This window comes from Lonchura striata, chromosome 5 (genome assembly GCF_050655825.1).
Source record: "Lonchura striata isolate lonStrDom1 chromosome 5, ASM5065582v1, whole genome shotgun sequence".
Classification (NCBI taxonomy): domain Eukaryota; kingdom Metazoa; phylum Chordata; class Aves; order Passeriformes; family Estrildidae; genus Lonchura; species Lonchura striata.
In genome coordinates this window covers 18693922-18721799 of record NC_140707.1, presented here as the reverse complement: position 1 = coordinate 18721799, position 27878 = coordinate 18693922, and the positions used below count along the sequence as shown (strand labels likewise).

Below are 27878 nucleotides of genomic sequence, written 5' to 3'. Positions count from 1 at the left end.
TAACTCCCTCATTAAATTAATGTTATTCCTAACTTTCCCAGCAATTTAGCAGCATATCAGCCATTTTATCAAAACACAAGGAAACAGGAAGACCTTTGGGGGGTAAAAATATGGGATATAACACACTGTGCTATGCTAATGAAGCTTTATTCCTTTTATTTGCCAAGTGAATGAAAATCATCCCAGCTCTGACTCTCTCTTTAGCTTCATTGGTCCATGACATTACCACAGGAAGTAGAGGAAATAAATACTTTTTTTTTTTTTTACCAAAGCGGAAAAAAATCTCTTGAGCTTTGCACACAGAAAGACATGGAGGTGACCTATGTGATGCCTTTCTGGAAATCACCACCACCATTAAAAACCCAAAATCCTCATAGTCCAGAAAATTTCCAAGAAACTTGGCAGATTTTGGTCTTTCCATTCCCAGTGAAGATATAAGTTGGTGGAAGTGTAAGGTGACAATGACAGCTATCTCCTCTATATCCAAAAACTGCTCCTAAATCTCACAGGAAAAGAGAAACATGATACATAACAAGAAAGAAAACTTGGGGTTATGTTCCATGGATGTTTTAGTGGGTTAGAATCAGGATGAAAAATGTGCCCTAATAAAGCCCTGTAACATTATTACCATAATGACCTCTGCTCCTGGATTGTGAGGATTCACATCAGGTTATAAGGAGACACACAGGGAAGCAGATGCTTCTGGATGCACAGGAATGCAGTGTTCAGCCTTGTGGTGAATTTGCAAGGGGAAATTTCTGCCCATCCATATTGTTCCCATGCTTCTTATCTCCGTCTGTTATTAAACTACAGGATTTGATCTCCCTGCTCAGTCTTTTAATCCGCAAATTGCAAAAAGCAATATCCACCTTGCTTTCAGAAAAGGATTTTAGAATTAGAGAGGTGAGAGTGCTGCCTCTCACCATGGAAAAACCCCAGACAAATGTACAAAAAATCAAGGTTATGATATAGGATGGTCACTACTCCATGCATTGTGGAATGAAGGAATGGTGGGCAGGAAAAGATAGACACTCCTCCTGGGACCTACAAAAGTTGCTGTCTAAAGCTAGAACTACACATATGATACCCCTTTATAAGCCCTCCTGCAATTTACTCGTCATGGTATCCATGACAGGTAAATTAACTTAATTACAACAGTCACACACTTGAGAAAACTGGGACATGGCAAAGAGGCAGCTCATTGTCACCACTGGCACTATGGCCTAGACCTTTCTAATGGGTAAATCACTTGTCAGAAAATACCAATTCAAGTTTTAGTTTCCTAACATAGGGTTCAACCCAACACCCTGAGATGACCCAAGTCTCCCTGAAGTTATTCAGAGGTAAACCAGGGTTTGTTTTATTTGTTTTGAGTGAAATTACACTGCTGAAATGGTGTTGAAGAGAGAAGGGTTTTAGTTCTACAAATCTTGCACCTTGCAAGTTCAAGTAGCTTGTCTAGACAGTGTATTTTATGCTGTGCTAACATGTATATAGAGAAACAGTTGAAGCAAGAAGCCTCATATCCATGATTTTAGCAGGAACAAGAAGGATACTGTTCAGGTATGTTTGTTATATCCTCAGATATGCTGGTGGTGCCAATATGAGTTTCCCAGGGCCAGGTTCTAAATGCAGTTGTGCCCAAATGAAAAGTGATACCCCTGGACTCAATTTTTCCAGGTCTCCCCTTTCAGTGTCCAATTAGAGACCAAAAGATCTTGTCACAGTTGTGTTCACAGCCAGTGAGTGGCTGTGTCCAGCACAATGTCATTCATTGCCACGGTAAAAGCAGTTTTTGGGGGTGTTTCAGGGAGAAATTTGGGGAGAATTTCGGGGCTGTATTGCCTGGTGTTTAGGCGATAATATTCACGATCAGGGAATATACAGCAACAAGTGAAGGCACAGAGAAACCAACATAAGAGAAGCAAAACAAGTTTTGAAAGTGACTTTTGCTTAATAACAGCTCCCACCCAATAGAAAAACTGCACTGTCAGTGGTAAGGAGAGATTAGGGAAAACTTGCATCACCAGAAAGTTCGTCCCAGAGAAAATTGCTGTCTAGAGAACTGCAAAGGAGAATCCAAATCTTTTACCTGCCCTGAGCAGATCAGGCTTTGAGGATTTTGTGCAAGGCTTGAAATGATTTCCAATGCTAACTGCTAACAAGGTTTTCAGATAGTCCTGGCATGTTGGGATGTAAAGGCCAAATGAGATCTGTTTACACAAGCAAAATAGTTATTTAAATAGAAAACAGCCACCATGAAAAATGTTTTTAAAAATGCTGTTTTGGCTAATGCAACATACTGTTCTCCTCCCAGAAAAGGCAGTTTTTGATGAGGACATGCCGTGCTTTCCTCTGGCGATTTTGCAGGCAGGGTGGTCTTCATGAGGGAAGGGAAAGAGCTTAGTTAACATTACACATCCTTCATATATGCAGGCTGGTAAATATGAGGCATTAGAGCTGTGCAGTTTGTCACCAAAAACCAAGCTGAATGGAGTCTAAATGCAGGAGACCAATGGGAATATGATCTAGTCACTCTCAACACCTTTGATTATCCCCCTTCAAAATAAAACAATTTCTCCTGCATTTGTGCAGCCTTGGTCCTTAGAGAGAATTGTCAGATGGTAAAGACGGGGGAAAAATGGACAATGCAAAAATACCCTAATAAGTGATTTATTATTTTCACATGGACTACAAAAGAAGCCTGCAGTCCCTTTATGCTACATTAAATTTATTTTGATAGGAAAAGGCTTTGGCTCTGGAAGAGGACCACACTTTGTACCACAGAGATCTAAATCCAGTCTGGAGGTAGGAGCTACTCTAAGGACCTCAGCTTCCTTCACCTTTACAGATGCCTGTAGAAATCACCTCTGTGCAAAGGAGGGATGTAGTTGGCAAATCAAGCACATTTCAATGGGATAACATATTGCTTCCATTTAAGAAAGCATCCTCAACCAGTGTATGTTTAAACCCAATGAGACCTGAGCACAGCAAAGGCTGAACTTATGCTGAAGTCTTTTCATGAAACAGGTACATGTGAGGAAACACTGATCAGCTGGAATATGGGATTCATTCCCTCTTTTTCTCCTAGAACTTCCAGAGTTTGAAACCATAAAGAATACACCTAATAGGTATATGTTTATGTAATTATATGTGTATAGCAGGTACAAAGAACCCATTTTAATATCATAAAAATGGCGGTCACCTTCCAGGCTAAACAATTTACTAAGATCACTTGTAAAAAAATCTGCAAGTTGGAAATTTTGTGTCTCTCTTTGAGAGGTGAAGCAAAGTAACCAAGTCATACTATCTGACAGATACTAATTCCAAGAAAATAGATATTACACCAATTATCCATATCATTAATGTTGTTGTTATTATTATTAGCAGTGTTTTCCATCCTGTGCAAAGCAAGCATATGAAACAGGGCATGAATATAAGATTATGGTACCATTAGAACCATTCTCCTTTACCTCTGTGATTAAGATGAGAAAGACTTGGGAAACCTGTCAGATTTCTTAAATTCCAAAGGTTTTAGCTGTAAAAAATCAGCTATGGCAAAAAGAAATAAATTAGGAAAATATGCCATCATTTTTTCTAGTCTCAGCCAAAACTTATTCTGAAAGAATTTCCACTGAAATAGATGGGATTGTTCACAAAGTCGAGCCCTTCAGCATACATACAAGAGAAGGAATGTTGCACGCAATTTGGAGGCATTTTCCTACTCCCTTATTCCCAAGTTACAGTATGGTCAAGATGGCCACTTCAGCTTTCAGGCTCACAGCTTGGAGTGCTGCTCCAGAAGTGTATTCCCAGCTGAGATGGGATCACCAGTGAGTGGGACCGGCATATGGCTGAGCACATCCAAGAGCACAGTAGGACACACAGCCCAGACCATGGCTCCTTCCATTTGGGAGTTTGTGACCCATCACATTCCTGCAGAGATTGTGCCACCATCCCTTTTCCCTTCTACTTCCTCGGATTTCCATCTCTTTTGGCAGAACCTCCTTCCAGCTGCAGGTTTTACAGCATGAGTGAAGTGGTTGGGGTGAACAGGAAGGGTAACCTGGATCAGCAGAATATCTGCCCATGCACAGAACCTGGGCAGCTGTGCTGGAAATCTCCTGTGTGGGATCCAGCTGAGGGCATCTTCAAAGCTTCTTTTCCCATATGTCAGCAGCTATGAGGAGAAATACACAGACCCATTCCAAGCTAGGATGATCCCATTTAAGGCTGAGGCATCCCTGCAATGTAGTCACAAATATACAGAGAGAGTAAGGGTTTATAGTTTTTACACAACAGCAGGACCATCAATAGGGTTATAAACCAAGTGCTTATCAATAACACCATGATTTTGCTCATTTAATTCAACCTAATTCAGGTCCTTCTATTGTAAATAGAGGTGAACCCGGTGAGAAGAAATGATGATGTCTGACTCCAGTTCAGAAGGCTGAATGATTTCTTTATTATAACTATATTATAATACATGAATATACTATTTAGAGGAGATACTGAAACTACAAACCTACTTTTTCTAACTACCATATCTAACTGACTCACAACTCGTGACCCTCTCTGAGAGCCCAGCCCCAGGTGGGTTGGATTGGCCATCAGGCTCAAACAATCCTCACCTGAATCCAGTCAAGCAATCACCCCAGGTAACAATTCTCCAAACACATTCCACATGGAAAAAACAAGGAGCAGAAATAGAAATTGTTTTTTCTTTCTTTCCTCTGTGCTCCTATATAAAAAAATCCTGAGAGAAAGAAGAATGCACCTGCCACATCCTTCATGGCAGCCTTTGCGACATGATGAAATTTTATTTTCTAGCTCCCATTCATCCAAACTCCATGAGATACATACCAGGCTCATGCTGCAATGGCCTCCATGATCACACTTGGCTCTTTGCACCTTGGCCTGCAAATCTTTCAAATCTGTCAGGTCATTACTTTAACAGGTGTATATTCTGCACACAGGACAGAAAAGCCCAAAATTTTGTCACTGCACAAGAATAACCTGCTTTTAGACCTTTATCAGGCATATATTTATACCAGATGGTCTACTTAAAACCACAAACCATGAAAATCTATCTTGATTTTTTTGTAAAACACCTAAATTGCTGGGGCTTGTACGTAGTAATCAGTCCCAAAATTCTGAAATTAAACAATTGCAAAATCTATGTTACAAAAATAACATGTGGTAATACCAGTTTTGAAAGAGTAGAGAAATGAGACACAGCTACAACCTGCTCACCTTGGGTAGTCTGTGTGAAATACTCATGTAAACACAAGGACATTCAAAAGGAATATGTTCATTACAATTTCCTGGAGGAAAATTCTCAGACTGCTACAGAAAATACCAAGATTTTGGGATTCTCATCCAAAACATAAGATAGAGGATATGAGGAGATGTTACAGTGCAGAATAGTTGTGCTTGGAAATCCTTGGTATTTTGAAAGCCCCAACCAGGTATTTCCAAAAATACCTGGAGGAACTTGAAGGAAGAAGAAAGTCGTGTTTAACAACAGGTCCTTGGTAGTTACTAAACCATTAGTTTTTGGGACATATGTATCTCATGTACATATTCACATATTTCATGAGTCATAAATATTTACCATACAGGGATTTCCTGTTTGCTTTTTCCCCCCATAGTACTATTTCAAAAAACTAAATTTAAATGATAAAAATAAAAATTTCCCCTCTGAGTTGTATACTGAAAAGAACAAAAGAACTCAGAGGTCTGACTCTCCAACTTTCTGAGACTACTGTCATTACTAAATGAAAGAAGTAATTTTGTGATAAAAATCATTCTTAGAAGAAAAATATCCAAATATTAATATCTCCCTACCTTTTAGTAGGAATGAGTAATGTTAAATTTCTGCTGCACTAACTGCTCTGAAATACTAATGTAAATTGATAAAACCAACCCAAACTGATCTGATTCCCTTTTTTTCCTAGAGGGTGGAATTTTTTTTTGCTTTCTTCCTGACTCATGAAAGACATCAGACAGTGATGTGGATGATGTGATGAAAGCTCTGAAGAAAAAAATATCTACTTAAGTCAAGGAATAGGGGAAGTGGTCACTCTGTGAAGTCATTTTCCTGTGAGACTCTGTGACAGCTGGAGAAAATTAACCAAAATATCTGCATTCCAGAGAGGTATAAAAAGAAGAAAGAAAGGGAGGGGCGTGATCAAATGTTTTGTAGAAACCTGTAGGAATGGCAATGACATTTTCTATATGGGCTCGCTCAATCTAGTTTCCTGACAAAATTCTACAAAAATAGGAGGAGAGTTTTAAAGTCTCAGAGGGTAGTCAGGCAGCCAGCTCCCCTAAAAGTCAGCAGGACATTCATTAAACTTGAACAGATTAGCTGCATTGGATCTTTTCTCTGATGCTGGCACAGGGACCACACAGAAATCTTATTCCCAACACTTTATTACCATTTAAAGCACTACAGATCAGTCACACTTCCAGAGTGGAAGAGCTTGGAAGACAGCAATAATACCAAGGTATCAGCTGGGTTCTTTGGTTTCCATGTTTATATTTCAAGGAAATAGCCAGTGAATGTCAAATTTGTTTCTGCACTATTTCTGAATCCCCAGCATTGCTTTTGTTTCACAATAAAGTGAAACTAAAACTTTTTCAAACATTTTCAAAATTTATTCTTATTATTTTAAAAAATCCCACAGGTTTTCATGTCCTATTTCTCCCAGGCCAAAACCAAAATTGAACTTTAAAGCCTAAATCCTGTCAAAATTGGTGAGTTTTTGTGAAACATTTTAACTCTGCCAAAGTTGAATATTAATTGAAACCATGCCTTCCGACCTTCAGAGCATTTCTATCCCTGGATAGATCCTCTGGACATTTCAGATTACGCTGCAAAGAAAAACAAAGAAAACAAAGTTTCTTTGAGGTGAAGCAGCTAGCTCACTGTTGTCATTTCAAGGAATGGAATCAATTAATGCAGGAGGGATTCTGAGGTAACAAAACTCAGCCCAAGTCCCTCTGCAGACCCAGGCTCAGGTGCTCCCTCAGTAGGAGCAAGACAGACAGAAGGACACAGGCAGGACTCAGGAGATGGCATCTACAAGCAGAGGCAAATTAAAGGGACTCAAAAGCAGAATTAAGATATTTTTTCAGACTCCCAGGCATTACTGTTGAAGTGAGAATTTCAAAACAACACAGCTCTCATTTGAGTAACTAAATTTTACAGACCACTCTGTATCTGTGACCTCCCACTGCAAGATACAGAGCCTGATTTCCCTCTGAAAGTTCATCTAGCTCTTGAGGTTTTTTTCAGGAACCTGAGCCTTTCCAAAAGCCCTGCACTGAAATCATATACCTTTCTAAAATTGCTGAAAGGTGGCAGAAAGACAAACAAATGTTACAGAGAACTTTGAGACATTGCAACCCATACCAGATTATCTACAAGTGGAGAAGTAACTACTCCACATCTGCAGCAAGGCTGTGCATTGTGGTGAGATTGGGACATTCCTGCTCACTGCTGGTTTCACATTCATTACATCCAGGATGTAATTGCATGACTTTTAGTTAGCAAAAGCAGAGAAAGTTGCAGAAGGGTTTCATGTGGTCTCCAAAACCCAACTCAGCAACACTGTATTCTCTCCATTGCAAAACACCACCAAGTGTCTTTTCCTCATAGCTTGACCACTTTGTTTGAAGTCTCTGTCCACTGTTATCACAATGTCACTGCTCTTCATTTAACCTGATTTTCCCAGGCAGTTTATCTATTTTGTGGAGTGAAGAGAAAACTGTCTGATTAGGGAAGACAGATTTGTTTGGTTTTGCTTTCTCAAGATTTATTTTGATTTACCCGTTCTCTCTTTTCCTTTATCCTTCAGATGATAAATAGCTGTGAAGGAAATAAGAAAGCTCAAAAAGGAGAAAAAAATAAAAGGATGTGGAAGTTGGCATTTCTAACTCCATGTAATGCTAACCTCATGTTGTGTTTGGAATCTGATACAGGTATTGTCCAGGTAGCTACAAAAATTACCTTGTCTATTTACAGAACAGATAATGGTTTAACATAAGTATTAAATGGTCCAAAATCACACCAAAATCTGAACCAATTCAAAACTCAGGTAATTCTAAAACACGTTGAATTTACTTACCTTTTAAGGAAGTATTTAATTTTTGCACTTCCTGTTTAATTTTTAAATGGACCAGAAGCAGAAGTTCAAAATGCCACATTAAGCCTTGCTTCCATAAGATTGCTGCTTGAGCTTTACCTCAGTGAGATTCAGAAAATTCCGGATAAACTATTCAGCTTGTTATCTGAACCAAAATGCTGATCATCTGAGGATTATTCAACCCCCTATCTTTACCAGACACCTTTTTTTACCCATTAGTGCCTCTAAGCCACCATAAAACTTCTCCCCACACTGGGGGTTTTCTTGACCTGGTCAAGGCTTTGTTTATTCCTGCCATGGAGGTGGCAAGTTTGCCAGAGCAGCTTTCCTGGGTATTCTGACTACTTATTGCTGTTGATAAGGAAGAAGAAGGGAAGTAGTTCATGAGAACCTTACTGGCATTTGTCATATTTCTCTCTCAGTACTTTTCTGCAGTTAATTTGATTAATTTTTAAAAGGTAAATATTGCAATACATTCATTGACATCCCATTATCTGTGGTTGTTTACATATGGAAGACAAATCCTCTCTTCCACTCGAAGCCAAAATAAACAGGTCTTGTACAGGCAAGTTCCAAACTGTCTGGGGGTGTTAGATTTATCACCACAGGCTGCTGAACTGTTTGATGCCTGTTCCTGCACCCCAGGTATGCTTTTTTTGCAAAGATACTGTGTTTCCTAGGGAATCTTCAGGCACAGATAGTAGCTTTCAGCCTTGACTGAAACAATGTCATCTTAACAATCTTTTATTTTAATATTCTTAATTAATAAAGAAAAGAAAGACATGATAACATTAAAAGAAGAGATTTGGCCTATTTGCCTTCCTTGACTGTGAGCCTGAAAAGCACTGTAAAAGGTTGAGTGATCTGACTTCTTAACCTAATTTTCAAATTAGCTAATTTTAATGAGAGAATGAAGTATGCAAAAGCCCTTCACATCTTTCACCTAAGGTGTGCATTATCTTCATACCAGACAATTGCAAGTACAAAACTATACTAAATTCTTTTTTAAAAAGTCACAGAATAATTCACTAACCAGTCTCCTAATTCTTCACTGAATTCTCTGTTTGAAAATCCACTTAGTCTTTCTCAAACAAAAAGAATTTATAGTGATTTAGTTATCAATATATAGATATACCAAATAATAGTGTCCTATTGAGGAAAAACCCACTACTGTTATGCTTCAAATTACTATATTTATAACCAGATATATCAGTCTGAGAACACATATTTGCTAGAAGCATAGAAAGTAATGTTGAACTCACATTAATCTGTGAATCTGACTGCAGCAGAGCTGAAAACCAAAATAAACATATAATTAAATGTCACCAGTACTTGTCATACAGGGTGATGTTCTGGTATTTGCTTTCAGATAAGAACATTGCCCACCAAAACCTTATTTCTCCTGTATTATAAATTTAAAATGAGATAAGAAGCTTTTGAATTATTTTATGCTACTAGGAAGGTGCGTAGATTATAACTATTTGTGTTCCATGGATCAATCTCCATTGCTTTGCATACCGGGTAGACTTAAAATGTTACCATTAACAATTTACACCCACTTTCTGGCCAGAAATGACTTTCCAGGTCCAAGGTAGTGGATTGTAAAACCGCTGACTTCACTGCTGGAGCAGTGCAGAAGAGAAGAAACTGGATGAGACAGAGCAAGTCCTAAATGCCTTCCATAATTAATAAACATGGTAAGACAAGTTATGAAAAACAAAGTCAGACTGGACAGATTTATGCTTGAAGTCTGGTACTTTTGAAGGACTGTCCAACTACAAAAGCCTCTTTTGATCTACATTAATTGAAAGCAGTTAAAATTCAATCACATGTTTACAGCCGCGGGTTTAAAACTGATTCCTAATATTGCATCGATCTGTAACTCACTGGTCAGACAGGAATGCCTTCCTTCTGCAGAGGATACAAGTCCAATGGCAGCTGTCTTCAGTTCCAGCTGGAGAGTTGCATGCCTGTGGCTTCAGAATTCCCTGATCTCAATCCTGAGGACATCCACAATGAGGATCATTGTCACCTGTGGCACTGACGGGGCCTCTGTGGATGACTTGTTGACTTGTTCCTGGGTTGGTTTCTTGAGGTAATAAGAGAAGAAGTTTCAGCTGGGTGTGACACACTGTTTCCTGAGCTGGTCTGAGATAGAGAGAGCAGCATCTTCCTTCTTTTCCTGGGAGGCAAGAGATGGAGCTCACAGTTTGCAGTGGCACTGGTCAGCAGGGTGAAGCCACTGTGAGTGTGCCTATAGGGGGATGCAGCCAGCCTTGCCTTTGACCAGGTAAAGGAAGAAATAAGGAATCAAGAAACCACATTTATTCCCAAGGTTGCTTTTAGGTTAAAATCTGCAGGGCAAGCCTGAAATGCTGCCAGACATCTCATGTGACAGGGACAGATCAGAGAACTTCTTGCCCAGATCCAGCAATCTGTGCCAACACTGACTGTAGGAGCAACACTCAAGCCCAGGTCTGAATCTTCTCACAAGCCAAGCAACTTTTGTATGTTATAGTCAAGATTCATGAACCTCTACTCTTTCAGATGCCCCCAAAAATGCTGAGAGGTAAACAAATTCTGCTTGAATATTTCATTACGTTATGTATGAGGAGAGCTCTGCTAAATAGCTTGCACTATTGTACTGTCTTGACTAATAGTTTGTGTGACATGCATAAGGAAGACCAGATATTTGCAAATTTAAGGGTTTTGTTTTTTGCCCAAGGACAGCTTGTAAAACCCATTAACATGAATTGTGTCTGAGCTGATGAAGAAAAAAGAAAACACTGAATCCAGACCTTCAATATTTTATTGGTGTTTCTGAACTTTTATTAGCTGTACTTTCTTCCATAAAATCAATTTAATAAGGGGAACAGTGTTTTGGTAATGTATCAAAAGCAGTTCTTCTCTTCAAAGGGCATCTTTTTCACTCAATCTCTCCTCTAAAGACAGTGACATTAGTTTTGTAAATTAATAAACAGGCCAGCATCTGAGGACTGCATGAAGCCTCCATCACCCCTTATTGTGCTTTCTCTTCTGACCCCACTTTCCAGTGCAGGGCCCTCATCTCAACAACAATACCCTGAAAGCCTGTGTGGCACTCTGGGATCACACTTGAAAAGGCCTTTGGCTGAGGCTGGCTTTCAAGGAGGGGGGACACTTGGCAAGCGGCCTGTGGCTATTCATGCAGAACAGGCAGTGAAAAATGCTTGAAGTCAGATTCAGGGGTGGGCAATGCCCAAAAAAGAAAGCCCACATAACATGAATGGCTGCTGCTAGGAGACTAAAACCAAAGGCATGCCACTAGCAGGCCTCCATGTGCCGACATCAATGGGTTCATCCTATCCCTATTAGGGGCCTAAAATGATGGAGAAACATGAGAAGTGACTATAAGCAGGAAAGGAAAATAATACCAAAGTACACCACGGTCAATGCCTATATTGTTATACTACACACTCAGGAGAAGGAAATCATATTTTCAATGTTCAGCATCTTTTCTGCTGGCAGGGATTGCATGGGTTGCAAAATCTGATAAGCAAAGTAGCCATGGCACATTTTCTTGGAGAAAGAAAGCCATGCACTTTGGTAATTAGTTATTTCTCATGCCCATAATTAAGTATTATTATAAAAACATATTGGAAAGCCAGGCCTGAGTTAGAATGGCTCCAGACCCGGTGCTGGAGCAGCTCCAGTCTCCTGGCTGTTCACACACAAGTCCAGTTTTGTTCCAAACCCAGCAGTTCTCGTCAGAGGGGAACAGGAGGTCTACACGTTTATTAAAGGAAACCACTTTAATGCACCACAAAAGCATTTCAGCAGCATACAAATGACCCAAACCTCAACTGTGCTCAGGGTTAAGAAGGCTGAGAGGTGTTGTCTGCAGTGCCAAAGGCCTCCAGCCCAAAAAAAGCCCATTGTGAAGAATTTATGTTGATTTAACTCACCATGTAGCTGATTTTTCCTCTTATAAAATATAGCTAATGCCTCACATCTACACCCTTGCATTTCATACTGGGGAGCACAGACTGATGATCTTTTTTGGAAGAAGGGAGGCTGTGAACACCTTCATTAATTTCAGCAGCATTCTGAAAATGACACAACAGTTTCTGTAGGAACAACCCATCCTCTCTAAAATCCTTTCTACTTCAGTACAGATGTTGGCTCTTGGCTAGCAAAAACCTTGAAAAAATGAATTACAATGTCTAGTCATGTTTGGACCAATTTCTAGGCATGATCTCAGCTCTTAAAAATTATCATATTATTTAGTTTATGAGTAATAATGTCTGACTAAAAAAAGGTAGAAAATATAATCTGATACTATAATCAAGTGATATTTTCCAAGGGATGATGTTTACTATTTGGTGTGGAAGAAACCTCCCCATCTTGCTTTTTCAATTATCTATTCCTGAAATCTGAATTTCCAACCCTTTCTAAGTTGTCAACAACCTCTTTCCTTACTGCACTCAGTGGTACAGCTGCTGGAAGGAAAGCAAGACCCTCATTATTGCTGGACACTGCCCTACACGAGGGATAGGAAGGAAACAGCAGCTCCCAGCCAGAAAAGGGGAGAGCAGCAGGAGTCAGCCTGGGATTTCCCTCATTTGGTTGCTGGTTTGGATACATAACTGGGTGGGCAAGTGGTGAATCTGATGCTCCTCTGGAGGCAATGAAGTAATCTGCTGTCCTGCAGTGGGAGTCAGAAAGGGGCTGTGCATGCTACAACAGCAGAGCTGCTGTGATCTACTGAGGCATCTGAGAAGGCTCTAAAGCAACAATTCAGTGCTGTTTGTCTGTCCACTTGGATTAAAATTTTCTACATCCATGATGGAGTCAATCTTAGCCCCAAGTGTGATCTCTTGTGTGTGTTTCTCTTGTATCTAAAATTGCTCCTGTAAACGACTATTTCTACTCATGTAAATTTTTACTTCCAGCAGAAAGTCTGTGCCCAATTGGTATCTTCTCGTGTGTTGACGAACAACAATGTCTGACTGCTTTAATATTTGAAAAAGCCTCAAGAACACCAAAAATGTTATATAGAGAGACTTTACAAATTAAATACATACCTATATTATATATATATATCTATATCTATATATATATATATAAGTCTTATAGATTTAACAAATGGACATGAGTAAGGCTAAATGTAGCTACACAGCTACTCTCCCGAGGAACTCTATCTCTTGGGTGGTTGTGATTCCTGTGGCCTCTCAACGTTGAGTATTTGGGACTTGGTATTCAATCCATTCAGGGAAGCAAGTAGAGGTGTTTATGATATGTGGCCAAGCCCAGTCCTGTAATCCAAGAAATTGAAAATTATGTCATAGTTTTCCCATACTTTAAGGCCACTGCTTCTCTTCCTCTCTTCTTCATGGATGAGCAAATAATTTTCCCCCCAACAAAAAGATTAATCATTACAGGAATGTGTAAAGCACAGAATTTTAAATGTTTGTAAAGCACAGAATTGTATTTGAGAGATTTAAGTTTACTTTTGAATGTGAAGCATCATGTGAAATAAAAGAAGAACCAAGATCTTTAAGATCCAGTCTTGCCTCCTTAAGTGAACAATTTGTCTACTTTTCTAAGGCTGGAAATTTAAAAATCCTGTTCATATCTCATGATGGGCACTTACAGCAGTTTTCTGTAATTTTAATGTAGACACAAACATATATATATTTATATATATATATATGTGTCCTCATCAATCCTATGGCAGGACAAACTAACTCTCTAGATATGTCTTTCTCTCTCCAGGAATTAAAGTTATATTTGGTACCATGAGTAAGTTCCTAACATTCTCTAGGCAAAAAAGTTAGACTGAATCTCTTCCACTCCAAACAACAGGAATTTTACTATCTAGGATTTCAGTTTAACTTGCATAATATCCTTACCAGTTGCAAAGGGCATTTTCATAGTTTCCCTTATCTAGTTATTTTGGCACACACAGAGGTATATATTCAGCACATATCATATTTGACAAGGAAAAAATACTTGAATGTTTCAGGTTTTTCAGGATTCTTCAATTGATTTTGGATATAAGTTGTGTCAATCGAAGGAGGACCTTCCTAGCTTTGGGAGTTGAGAAAACAACCTTCCAAAGCTTGAAGAAATATATCTTTTTAACATTTAAGATTTGAAAGGAGAAGAGTGGGTGGTCTGAGCCCTTCAGAAGGTCCCTGATCCTCTGACCCATTAGACCATTAGTTCACCTAACCCAACCAATAGCTATTTGAGTTGAAGAGTATAAAGAAAGGTGGCAATAAAAATAAATTATTAAACAAAAGGAATAAAAAAAAGCAGTTCAAGGTTTGTTTTTTTTTTTTTCTCCTGTGAAATCTGAAAAGTTTATAGGTTGCTTCATTCTATCTATTCAGTCAAGATACCTACTTGATCTTGCCAAGAAAAAGTAAAATTAAACTACCATGGGTGTCCAACTACAGAAACAGGGTACATTACTGCCATTAAGTCTGTGCTGCTCCTCAGTTTGATGCTTAGCCACTGATTCCTGCTCAGGCCAAGGAGTTTTGCACACAGAAGCAGCAAATCCTACTTAATAATAATTGAACTGCAAACACCAGGACTGTTGGAACAGAGCAGAAGTCACACATGGATGCCCTGGCTGGACTACGGGAGCTGCTCATATAGACATCTCCCAGCTCCAGCCCCTTGCAGAACAAATTGTAGCTCTGAATTTTGGCCAAGGGGCTCTAAAAAGTCAAGCTCTCACGTAACTTGTTGCTTCCTTGCAATTGAAAACATTGAAGAAAAGCCATATATCGCACTGGCTCTTACTTATCATCAGGTTTAGCCCCTGTGATGTTTTTTTCTTCCTTTATTTTTATTTCAAAGAGCACTCTCTAAACATCTTATAACAGCAAGCAGAGCCAGACAGCATGTGGAAAACCAGAATATCCTCCTAATACAGAACAGCACTTGCTCTCTGTTTGAAAACCAGAATTCAGATGATTTTTCAGTGAAACTGCAAACATTCACAGTGGAGTCTTTCCTGGGGTTTTGAGGCAGGGAAAAGACTCTCAAGTCTGATTATAAATAAAGCATAGCTGCAAAGGGAAAAATATAATGGCTGAGGCATTGGACTGGAGATTCTGCCCATGTTTTCAGTTGTTCTTCATGCTTTTGTGTAGCTCTCTTAATCTCTCTGCTAAACCCTTGGTTCCTCTGTGCAGAACGGATATCATAATTGTCTTTGCCTTCTAAGCACCCAGTGAGGGAATATGTCTTAACATGTGTTTGTAAAGCAATTTGCACAAGAAAATACTAAAAAACACAGCCTGAGTATCACACATTGTCATCAACACTGATCTCCCCCACTTTGAATTCCTCGTTTTTAGTAATTTGTGGCATTTTCCCAGTTGCTAGATAAGAGGCTGATCTCTGGGATTGTTGGTGTGAGTAGCTGAATTAATGCCAATGATGCCCATAAACAGGGAGACTTCTGCAGTGGCTCCACAGAGATGGCACAACAGACTGTGTGTGCCACCAGCTCAGCCACAGAAAAGATGCAGCAGAAACACCCAAAAATGCTGTTGGCTCTGGTGATGCCAGCAATGGGCTGCATTTCACCTACCGTGGCACTAAGAACATTTCCTAATTGTCTTCATCTTTAATTTATGATCACAGCCACACAGTGGCTTTATTTAGAAGATGGAGACCTGAAACATGAACCTCCAGCTGTTTTCTGCTCCCCTTTGGATCCAGCATGGATCCAAGCAACATAGCATATTTCCTTGAGTGTAACCATAGGACTCACCACATTTCCTAGGTTGTCTGGTCATTTCTTGGAGAGTCTCATTGCTGTAATTCTTTTTTACAGCTGGATACAGGCCTGGAAAAAAAGCCCTGAGCTTCACGCCAAGATAAAATATTACAAAAAATAAACTAAATGTTGTCTGCCCACTGAATCTATTCCAGTTGCCCTTTACTTAATAAAATATGGTAAATTTGTGCCAGTGGTTGTTACCTCAGCAATGAAGGCAGGACTAGGCTTACATAGTCAATAATTGTTTAAAACCTCATTCTTGATTAATAATAATCAGTGTTATGAGGACTGAGATGCCAAAGGTGTGGAAAAAAATTTATCACCTGAGTAAGAGATTGCAATAAAAGTGTGAACAAAACTGGATTTTAGGACATACTTAGAGAAGACTTGAGAAACAGCTATATAGAAACATTCTGGATACAGTGGAAGCACACTTTGGTAGCAGTAAAATCAAACTTGTGATGCAGTATTGCTAAGCCCATTACCACTGTTTCCCAAAGCAGACATTTTTCACATTCTCTTACCCAGTGATTCCTTTAGTGAAGTCTGAAGGTAACCAAGCATATCTAAGCATTTAACTGAAGCAACAAAGTCAACTGCACTATCCACAAGCTTGAACAAAATATTATGAAATAACATTGTGGACCCTGAGTCCAGGACAGGAGAAGTAGTGGATCCTAAGCCTGAAGTTGAGGTCAGTCCTTCCTTTCCTCTCCAGATACAGCAGGGGGTTCCCTGCCCATCCTTTCCCTGGATAAGTGACAGTCCCTACACTGACAAGGAGAGGCACAATCCATCCAATCTATTCCCAATTTGATTTCGTGGCAAACTAGTGGAAAACTACCTAGGGGATTCCATAACAACAGAAATACTGAAAAATAAAATCTTCTCATGACTTGTCTCATTTTCCATCTGTTCATTTTTCCCTGTTTCCCTTGTGTAATTTCAAGGTCTGATAAAACTCTGCTTTTGTACCTACAGTAAGTGGCTGTGATACTGCAGCAGTGGCAGGTTTTTATTAGCTGAGCTGACATCTGAAGTGAGGAGGAATTCATATTCCCTTTCTCTAAAGAGAAAGCTCTCATTCACCTACTTTTAAAAGACTTTTATTACGTCTTACAATAAATCTACTGAATACCTACACTGAGTTTATTTATGTCTTTCTTGTAACATGAAAAACTTGCCTAATGAATTCAAAAATCTAAAGTCAGACATTTCTTAATCATCTGTATGGAACACAGTCCCCCTTATTTTTCCAGACTCAAGCCGTCTAAAGCTGATCATGAAACCTTGCTGGAGATTAGTCCAGTGAAGGTCGCAGATTTCAACTGCTATTTTAAATTTTAATATTTTAATATATTAAAATCTTCCAAATAATAGATAACCTATGTATTATAACCCCTTTCATTTATGACCTTTTTTTTTATTTTTATCCCTGAAGATTAAATAAATCAGATGCCAAAATCAACTAAATCCAAATGTTAAAGTCACAACACGATAGCTTGCCTTCCCAGTATTGCTATCTTCTTCAAATAAAACCGATCACACCTATTTTCTTGTGATTATAGACCAAAGAATAGTGTGTTGAGGCAGGCTTTGACTAATCCATGCCCTGATCATTAGGAAGGACTGATTGTTTCTAAACATCCACAGAGATGGCACGTTCTCTGTACCTGGAGGCTTGTTTGTCTTCAGCCTCAGTGATTATAAAAGTATTGCCCCTGGTTAACTCTGAAGCCTCTGTCAATAACTCTGACTACATCATAATTCACTTTATTCAACCTGGCCCTCTCCTTAGTTTAAGTTTTTCTCTGGGGTATTTCTAGTTCTGCTGTTGCTGGGTAAATAGCTGCAGTGAGGAGTAAAATGGGGTTTTCATATTTAATTTCATGCCTTTGCTTCAAATTTGTGTACATATTCCATTTATGATGGGGTAGGAGGAATAGCTCAAGTGATCATCACCAGACTGCCAGAGATGAAATGTGCAGGCAGAGACTGATGTTCTCCACATCACAGGAGATGGAGAACATTCATTTTCTACAAGGAATTTGAATTCAATATGGTATTTGAGACATTCATTGCTCTGTCATGGAAGACCAAAATGATGGAATTGAGAGACTGAGGGGTGGTTCTGATGCCTTGTCCCACAGGTGTCTGCAGCCAAATTGGTACCCAACCTTTCATTTTTAAAATGGTGCTGTGTTAACTTTTGTAAAAAGAAGATAACACACTAGAAATTATTGCTTTACATGAACCCATACCTTAGGAAAATCATATAAGGTTATAACTAATAAACCAACAAAATTCTTGAAATTATTGTAGCAGAGTTCTGTATGCTGCAAGAGATCAGTTCATGCTGGGTGAAAAGTAAACAGCAGATCTTTTTTTTTTAGGGGGAGTATGAAATTGTCTTTAACTACCGAAAGGTGTTCCAGACAGAATTCCCAAAGGACACCTGTGTGTCAAATGCTCATTCCAGATGTGGAAAAGTGGTTGTTGGAGAACACACCAGCCAAGATGCCAAAAAACAGATTCAGGAAAAAATCCCCAACCAAACAAAAAAACCTGGAAGATAAGAGAAGCATTTGCATTTTTAGTTAACATCATCCTCAAAAAGTAAGCATTACAGGACATGGTTATTTTTTCCCCTTTCTATTTTAATTAAAGATAGCACAAGCTGAGCACATATGTGTTTGGCTGTTTGGGAATTTGGTGGCCCTCCCTCTCTGGCCCCACATAAATTTGATTTGCCTGTAGCAGATCTGGGGCAAACTTTGCTCCGATGTAATCCTTCATGCCAGGCAACTCAGTTTATGTCAGATCCTTCCTTACTGCAAACTGGGAGACTCTAGAATCAAGGCACTGGGCAAGGCAGGTGGGTGAGGGCCAAGGTAGCCCAGGACAGCTCTGGGGCCAAGCATGGGACAGACAGACACCCTGGGCAGTGGCAGGCTGTGCACAGCCACATTCCCAGGCTCTGGAAAGCAAAACAAACACAGCCCAAATGCTGTGGAATAAACCTGGGCCCGTAAGTTCAGGCTGAATGAAACAGCTCAGTGCAAACACAGTCCAAAGGCAGTGGAAAGCAAACTTAGGCAAATAAACTCCAGGCTCTGTGAAACAGAGCACAGATAGACACACTCCAAGCACAAGTAGGAAAGCAAACAGAGACAAATATAGTCTAAACTTAATGAAGCAGATACATGAAACAGTAGCTGTCTCACTCTCCAAACAAAATCTAAGTAACTTAGTCCAAAATCACTAAGCTGGAGGAATTGTGGCTCTCTTACAGGGAAGCTAGAGTGTTAACCTTCCCTTCTCATATCCTTCATGCTTTCCACTCACATTCAATGTGGGAGCCTTATTCTCCATCCCTCAATGGCCCAGAGTAACTGCTGTGGATCAAAAGATTTCCAATTTTTACATGCCTTCAGCAAAATGTGAAGACTTGCAGTGTTTCAAGGCAACATTCAACAACATTCAAATGGTGCGAGGACACCTTACTCAAATATATATATATGTACAGGTTCTTTTGGACATTTATAATGCAACTTCCAAGGGAATGAAATAGAGGAAGCAGAGATTAGATAGCAATCAAGACATAAAGACATATATTTTAAAAAATGAAAACCAGAGAAAAAGGGAAGCTAAGAGAATCAGAGGCATTTCTTTACCTGAGGAAATATGACTAACATGAAAAAAAAAAAAAATCTGAAGTATTTCAGAAACTGAGAAAGCTTCCAATGGTTGACTTTTAAAAAAAGATAACATGGTTAATGATGGAGAGGAGGTAAACACTTAGTAAATACTGGAATAAAAAAGGCTAAACTACTTTTCTCACTTGAGGATGGCAAAGTACTTCCCAGTAACTGATAGTAACTTAAAGGAGGGTAAAGTACTTTTCACTTATCAATTACTGATAAGTACTTTAAACCTGGCAGGCTGTAGATTTTGTCCCAAAAAAAAAGACGTGTCTGAAGAAAATCTCTGGCCCATTTTTGATGTCTCTTGGAAGCCCAGGAAGTGTCCCATGAAATACAAGAGCACTGTGTTTAAAAAGGGCAGGCAGGATGACACAGGCAACACCAGATCAGTGAGGCTGACCTTGGTTTTGGGTGAAAGAATGATTCACTTGCTGCAGGAGTCACCTAAGAGGGAAATAAAGAAAGGAAAGAGAATTCATGTTATTCAGTGTGTTGAACAGAAAACAGGTTGTGTCAGACAAACCTGATTTCATTCTCAACATAGATTGCTATAATTCTGCAGATGTGATGTACAGTACAACACTGTGGTTAAAAATAATGCCACGTGATGACAATAAAGTACATGTTAAAAGCATTAAGAATGAGATGAGTGCTTTTTTTTTTTTAAATCAATCAGTGGGGAATCACAATTGGCTTGATGGCATTTTAGGGGATTCCCCTAAATCAATGCTTTTCAATGTTTTTATCAATGGTTTTAAATAATTTTAAAGTATGATAAAATGAAAACAAAGCAAATGCAGCCCCCTTATATCACCAATAAAGGTTAATAGAATAAAATTAATGTAATTTGCATTGAAAAACTCCAGGGCAAGGGTTAATTGTGTTATTTTGATCCATTAAAATATTACATCTGTATGATTCTATAGTAGGCTGAGGTGCAAACCAGTGAGCTGTAATAAGGAAAGCAGGGAAGGAAAATGGCTGGGACATAACCCCACTCATGTTCTTCTCTGGGCCAGCCCTCCCAGGAATCAGAGCCATGGGTAGAACCCCTAGAGAGGTCTAACATCCTGCCTTAAGGCTCAGGAGCCCTGGCACGGTGGATACAAGTACTGTGTCAGTGAAAACACCCATTTTTTTACATGCAATTCAATTACCAGCTTCATCTACCAGCTTCATCTGCTTTCAGGAGTCTCCTCCCATGCTCACTTTGCCATTTTCCATTGGATTCAGAATGCTTTAGTTGCTCTGAAGTAGCAGAGTAAATGCAATCCATCCTAAAGGATCTATTCTGCCTTTAACCTACTAAAGCAAAAGACATGCAAAGCCAAAGCAACTAAAAACCATCAGTGTTCCCAATTAATGATGATGATGATAACAATAAAAACAATAACAACATCATTTTAGTGCTTTCAATTAGTTTCTAAGTCAGCTAGATACCATTTTCTTTATCCCAAGAGGTGCTTGAGCAGAAATTTGAAGGAAATTTATTTTCTACTTCGACTTTTATTACCTGCAGTCTCTTTTTTGAGTGCAGCTCCTGGCCACCCCTTCTTTTTTCTTTGCAAGTGCTCTGTTCATATTTTGCATTCAGATTTGTGGCAAATTAAAAAAAAAAAAAAAATTGTTCATCTAAAGTTATCATTATAATGCAAGTCATATGTTACTTGATAATGTGTGATAAGCCAGGTTCTCAGCTGATAGAAATTAGAACATCTTCACTCTTGAGCTGTATCATTTATATGTATTGAAGGATGGACGCATCAATGAAAATTAAAAGGCAGTGCTGCTTGTTTTATATTAATAATCAACTAGCTATGGTTTTCTCTTAAAATAATCATTAGCTAACACACAATTTTGTTTCCTCTAAATGAGTAAATACAATAGAAAAAGAAATCTGGTAGCTGGTAGAAGAGCTACTAACACAGATATAAAACTCAAGGATTGTTGACTGAGTATCTTTACATTCACTGATTAATCTTCCCTTTTCATCTCCCTGCATAAATACAGGATGGCTGAATGATCTAGATAATGGGAAATACATTTCATAATCTCTCATAAAAACTGTGGAAAACATATTTCCTTTTGTATAATCCAAAAGCTTGTGTTTTATTGAAAACAGAGAAAAAGAATTGCTAACTTCCTCCTTATAGAAAAAAGCATATTAGACATTAATCTTCAAGTTAAGGAAAAATCCATGCGATGGATGCACCAGTGACTTTTCCAGGTGTGTTCCTGCCTATGCAGTCAATTGTCATACACAAACAATAATCAGCTGAGGCACATATTGCTCCCAGCCTTGTATTTTCAAAAAACAGCAATGAAGGAAAAAATGTCACAGTTTCTCCATGCTCACTTGTCTCACACCTTTTGTATTTGATCTTCGCTTCATAATTATGAACTATAATGGTAAATATTCCTTTTATGGACACATTGGAGTTTCATTAGAAAGGGGAGAATAACTGGAAGAATTACCTCTTACATGTTACAAACAGACCTCAGGGCTCAAAATAATAAGGCACAAATGCAGAATTTCCCAAAAGCAGGTAAAAGAAGAACTCTTGCATGGCCTTTCTTGCCCTGGGGGCCACCTACCAAGTTTTATGCATCTAAACTCTAGAGCTTTCTATTGAGATTATTTCATGAGGCCAAAATATGGACACAGAGTCTCCTGTCCAGGATTAGGACACTGCCAAAGAGAAAAGTGGCCTATAATTCAGGGAATCCCCATAATCCCCATCCAACAACTATTCATTATGAGCTGTAGGAACAGTCAGCAGTGCAGGAGCACCGGAGCAGAAACCTGTGTTGGCGTTGACCGCTGATAATGCAGGACTCACTTTCACCATTGGTATGCCTTCTCTTGGCTTATCTAGTCCAGAAAATTTATCAGGCTTTTCTGCAAAGCAGAATGGCTTTAACAGAAGGGATAAAAACTGCTCCTTGCTCCAAGTGTGGTTTAGTGGTTAGGGGATCCTCGGGGCACTTTGGCCATATGGGCCTGAAATCCAGCGAAGAGAGCAGGATGGCCTGTTCATATTCTGGGGTTGTGAGCACGGCGTGAAAGGGTTTGGCAGTACTTTCTTGGCTATACTTTAAAAGAAAGGAATGATCTCCATGGTAGTTTCCAAGAAAATGACATAAGTACCTTATTCCCAGAAAGGTTTTAGGGAAATACCTCGCCTCAGCTCCCAGTCAAGCACTTAAATGCAGGAGAAGGAGCTGCAGACTTGAAGTCATTTCCTGCTGACCAGCAAAGGAGCCTCTCTGCTCAGGGATCTCACCACCATGAGGCCCAGGCTGAGGCAGCTCACTTTCCTCATTTGCTTTACAAGGAGCAGGGACACCTAATTCAAAGTCCTGGATTACAGACTCAAAATTAGACGCATAAAATCTGCCTAAAAATAGAATCAAATAAACCAGAAAGCTCCATAATCTGGAAAGACCTGGCTCTGAGGAGGAAGACACTCAGATACAAACAAGGGACTATATTCAGGAAATGCATCAGCAAAAGTGTAACTGAGTGCACAATTTGGGATGAGCAAAGGGTGCTGGATTTTGGAGAGCTCAGAAATGCAAAGAACACAGGCAGAAGTATCAGAGCAAGTCTACGCTCCATTCCCATGGGGCATATTATCACCATCTGGGAGATGATTGATATTTATGTGTCTAGTTTATGCACACACACAGACACTGCATTTTAGATGGAGCCTCTCAAGTTAAATAGCAAAACCAACAATAAGACAACCTGCTGACAACTCCAGTTCAGACTAAAAGAATCAGTCAGGAATCTCATAGCTTAGGAGTAACTCAAAACAGTTATTCCCTCATACATTTTCACTTCAGTGATAAAATGGTATGTTTCACTGTTTATAAACTACTTAACTTGGTAGGGATGTGGTGCACTTCCATTCTGAAGACTGCGAGTGCATCAGGCAAAGATAAAGGCCACATACATTATCTGGGAAAAGGAAGGGTCAGACTGAGCCCCTGTTTTGACCTTCATGTTTTTGGTCCCACTTAAACCAAATGAGTTTGTCCCACAGAATTTTGTAGCAGCTGTGAGGTTCTGTAGTTAGTTTATATAAGCTTTGCTGAGTTTATGCTTAGAGAGTGCTGAGTGGTTAGGGGGATACTGCATACTAAATCCTTGCCTCTTTAGGGAAAAAATGTATTAAGCTGTCATTTTTGTGTGCATAAATAGGAAATGTTGAATCAACTTATGGCTTTCTAGACATCTAATTTGTTTTTCAGCTGTCCATTATTTTTTCCTTTTTTTCCCCTTTTTTCTTTTTTTTCTTTTTTTTTTTTTTTTTTTTTTGAGGTTCGAGAATTTTCTTGAGAACTTTGGACATTTGTAGGAAGCCACTGAACTGCCATTCTGCACATTTGCTTGGGAGCAAATACAGATGGCACCCACATGTAAAGAAAAGACAGAGGGAGACACAAAGTTTTGTGGGAACCTACTCCTCTTCTGCTTGTCAAAAGCATGTAAAATGTTACTCATCAGAACTTGAACTAGAATTATTATATAAAATTATGTCTCTTGCCTGTTAACTTCTGCTTCCAAAAGTCACAAAACAAGAAAGTATATCATCATGTTTTCTAATGCCTTGCTCATGTTTTTTTTCACAGCTGCCTTTAGACCTGTCTCAATCCTGAATTCCAGATGCTGACCAGGAAAGACATGTTGGAAAGTACCTGGACTTCTCTGAGAAATCCTAGTCCATCTCCATTAATAAATACCACTTTTAGACAACACATTACCCTCCAGCAGCTCCAGCATCCGACAGAGATGGTGAGATGAATTCTCTGCTGCTGACCACACTGAGGAGCCTTTTAAAGTACCACAAACATCTACTGAAATCCCACAATCAAAACCAGACACAAAGCTCTGTGCATCTCCCTGGTGTGCTGCAAATGACTAAGCAGGGCACGAGGCAATGCAGAGCTGTCTTGGTGGGCAAAATATTCCATTTTATGCTGGTGTAACTGCATTTTTTTTCAGCTGAGTTGCACTTGAATAGAGCCAGGCTAATGCAGTGGTGAAGCAGATTTGATACTTCTACTGCGCTTTGTATCTATGATTACAGCCTAAAAGATCTGCTTCAAGTAAAAAAGATGTTTCTATTACGTATGTCAGCACAGGAAACCACCATTTTTTTCACATGGGTGGCAATTATTTCATTCCTGGAGGTTGCTGCTATGCACCTATCCAAATGGATATATAGCATTTAAATATCAGCAGTGACTCACAGACCACTAACAACTACAGAATCCCAGATGATGAAAAGTTGGAAACATGTATTTTTACAGACCCTTTTTGTGGTTGGTATCTTTAATAATGCCAAATGATTTACTAGTGTCTCTTAAGAGTAAAACAGTAAAGACTTGCATCTGTTAGAGAGTTGATCCAGCTTGTTCTCAACTTTTTTGAGTCAGTTTATTATCATATGGAAGTAGTTCTTCACCTAGTTGTTCTTATTTTCCTTCTTTTTCTTGTTTTGGGAAGATAGCACCAAAAAAAAAAAACCAAAAAAGTCTTAACTGGAATGGGGCCTAAATGCTTGTTGATTTTTTTCATGTAGGAATAGTTCTTTCAATAATGGTTAGGTCCTGAGCAAAGCAAAGGCTTCAGACACTTCCTTCTTTTCCTAACTTAATTTTTTCCCCCTAATATTTTAACAGCTTGGGAAAACTAGGCAAATTGGAAACCTGTATGTAGAAGATTCAAACTAAATCAGAATATAGCCTTTCTTTCCCAATCATTCACCTTCCACTTTTTTTTTTTCACAAGGCCATACAATTTTGATTTTCCAAATGTACAAAACAAGCAACTTTGTCAAATTCCATCAGGTAGCATGATTAATTCCCAAGAAGGCTTTAGCCTTGGAAAACAGGAATGCACTTTCTCCACCACCATCAGCTTCTGCCAGGTAGGATTTTGGCCTGAACATGCTTCCCTCCACCATCAGTAGGTTGTTTTTTCCTGAGACAAACTGCCCCAGCAGTTTAACCCAATGTCACTCATGTCTGCAAAGTTGGGATTATTTTCACAGGAGCAGATCTCAGATAGAAAGTAGGTAAAGGAGAATGAAGAGATGAAAGAGTTGGGTAGGGAAGGCAAATGGGAGGATGTGAAAGAATTTTATGTGGTTGACAGAGGGCTCCCAGCAGTGAGAAGACATGGGAGATGAGTCAGGTCAGCAGATTCTTGCACCAAAAAAAAAATTAATTTACATAAACTAAGTTTATTGAATTCTTCAATAATAGTTTGGAACAGCACCTGTGAGTAATTTCTGAATAAACATGTGTTTCTTAGAAAACATCAACCTGTTCATTCCTCTATTCTTTATCTCTGAATTCTCATCAGCCACATCCTTTCTTCACATTTGCCATTTCAAAGTTACCATGGGTTCAAACAAATGTCCTGGCCTGTCAGATGCTAAATATCCAAGTGCAGAGAGCAAAGCCTTCCCTGCCTGAGCCTGAAAGCCAAGGCAGGTATGTGGATGTCTCAGCCACAGCTGTGGTTCATGGCCAGCCAGCTGTTTCAACTGACAGAGAATCAAGCTATCGTTTCCCAAACCACAAACATACCACATCTTATTCAGAGTGAAATAAGGGATGTGTTTCCTTTTGACAGTTTGTGCAACAGGTGGGGAAAATTACAGTGTCACACTAAGTATTACACAGTGTCTGTGCTCTTGTAGCTTTTGTGAACACTATCATCATAGAATTTCTCTTATTAACCATGAAGAGTACAAGATTTACATGCAAAACAGAAGCCTTGACTCTCGTTGTGTGGAGCAATTGCACGTGCTATCTTAGTACCAATTCCAGATTTTACTCGTTTTCCATTTTCCAGTTCATGGGGCTCTTTGGAGATGGAAGATTGAAAAACACTGCAGAGTTTAAGTGATGGAGGGAGAATATTACAGCCTGGCCTTAAGGCAGGTAGGCAGAAAACTGCATCCTGCTGACAGAAGAATATCCATGTGCAACTGGCATGAATGTCTGTCTTGTTCCGAAGTTTACTTCCTTTCTGAAAAAAAAAAAAAAATTAATATATTTATCTCAAAAATCTGCAGGTTGAAGAAAACACCAGAAACCACAAAACTTCCTTGATATGGGCCAGGCAAAACAGGGTGAGACTCTAGCCAATAAAATTATTCACTTAATCAAGTATTTTCTCATTATTAAAATGATGCTGTCTCACTACTACTGCTCCAGTTCTTCCGTTCTCATCAAAATCTCACAACATATTTCTACAAGAAAACGTAAAGCATCAAAGTACAGTGTAAAACATCACTGCTGCACCCAAAACAACCCTTCATTTCAAGATTTGCAACTTTCTTCCTACGGCATGGATTTTGCTGATCTTCCCAGTGCTCAGCCTGTGCCATTTTTCCCTGTCTGCTCCAAGTCTCAATTCTCACCCTTAATTGCTGGGTGCTAAAAAGCACACTCAGTGCCTTGCAGAAGGTGTGTTTGGTAGGCTGCCAGGTCAGGTCTTTACACTGCAGAGACTTTGGGGTTGGGGCCATATCTCCGTTTATGTTTGTGAATAATCCAACACATGTACAGCACTCCGGGTCTGATCCCGTATATCATAACATCACTGATGTGGGACCAGATGCTGTATGAACAAATGGGAATCTGTTGCATTCATGTAGTGCTTTTTTTTTTTTTTTCCAAGGAACTCAAAGCACTTTACAATCTTTAAGCCTCACCACATGCCTGTGGGGAACATCGGGGTAAGTAGGCCTGTAGCATTCTTTACAGAGCCAAGTACATTTATTCAAATGTAGCTGAATAATAATAATGCAACCATGACCTCCCATGACACTTACGTTCCTCGGGAACAATGAAACTGTCAGCCACAAGGGTGAGACTCATGAGTCTGGGTGTCAAAACTTTTTCAGCAGCTGGTCCATGGCTGCAGGCCTCACTTCCGTAATAGATTAGGATGACCACGAGCTCCCATGCAAAATGCAAAACTTTGCTTCTTCACACTCGTTTTCCCACCCCATCAGCCAAAATACCAAAACAACCTGGGTGGAAAACAAGAAGCCCTCTATAGGGTTTTGTGAGTCATGCTACAGATTCTAATAGACAATTACTGCTCCACTAGTAGGTCTGCGTGTTTCAGGAATGACCCCATCTCAATAATTTAATCCTTTAATAGCTTCTGGAGATCACTGATTGATTTTAATGAAGCACGATTATAGCCTTAAATTTGCT

The 27878-nt window shown here is 39.3% G+C and overlaps 1 protein-coding gene across 29 annotated transcripts in view; it reads right to left on the bottom strand.

The window, feature by feature from the left end:
- LOC110469629 (uncharacterized) overlaps nucleotides 1-27878 on the bottom strand; it is a 217000-nt gene that overhangs the window by 77097 nt on the left and 112025 nt on the right. For 20 of the 29 annotated variants that reach the window (XR_014955509.1, XR_014955507.1, XM_085579897.1 and 17 more), the window contains one exon: nucleotides 10038-26679. The gene's annotated coding sequence lies outside the window, so the exon portion shown is untranslated. Of the gene's footprint in view, nucleotides 1-128; nucleotides 26680-27878 lie in introns of those variants that run through there. The other 9 variants (XR_014955505.1, XM_085579916.1, XM_085579917.1 and 6 more) reach the window with 6 other exon arrangements.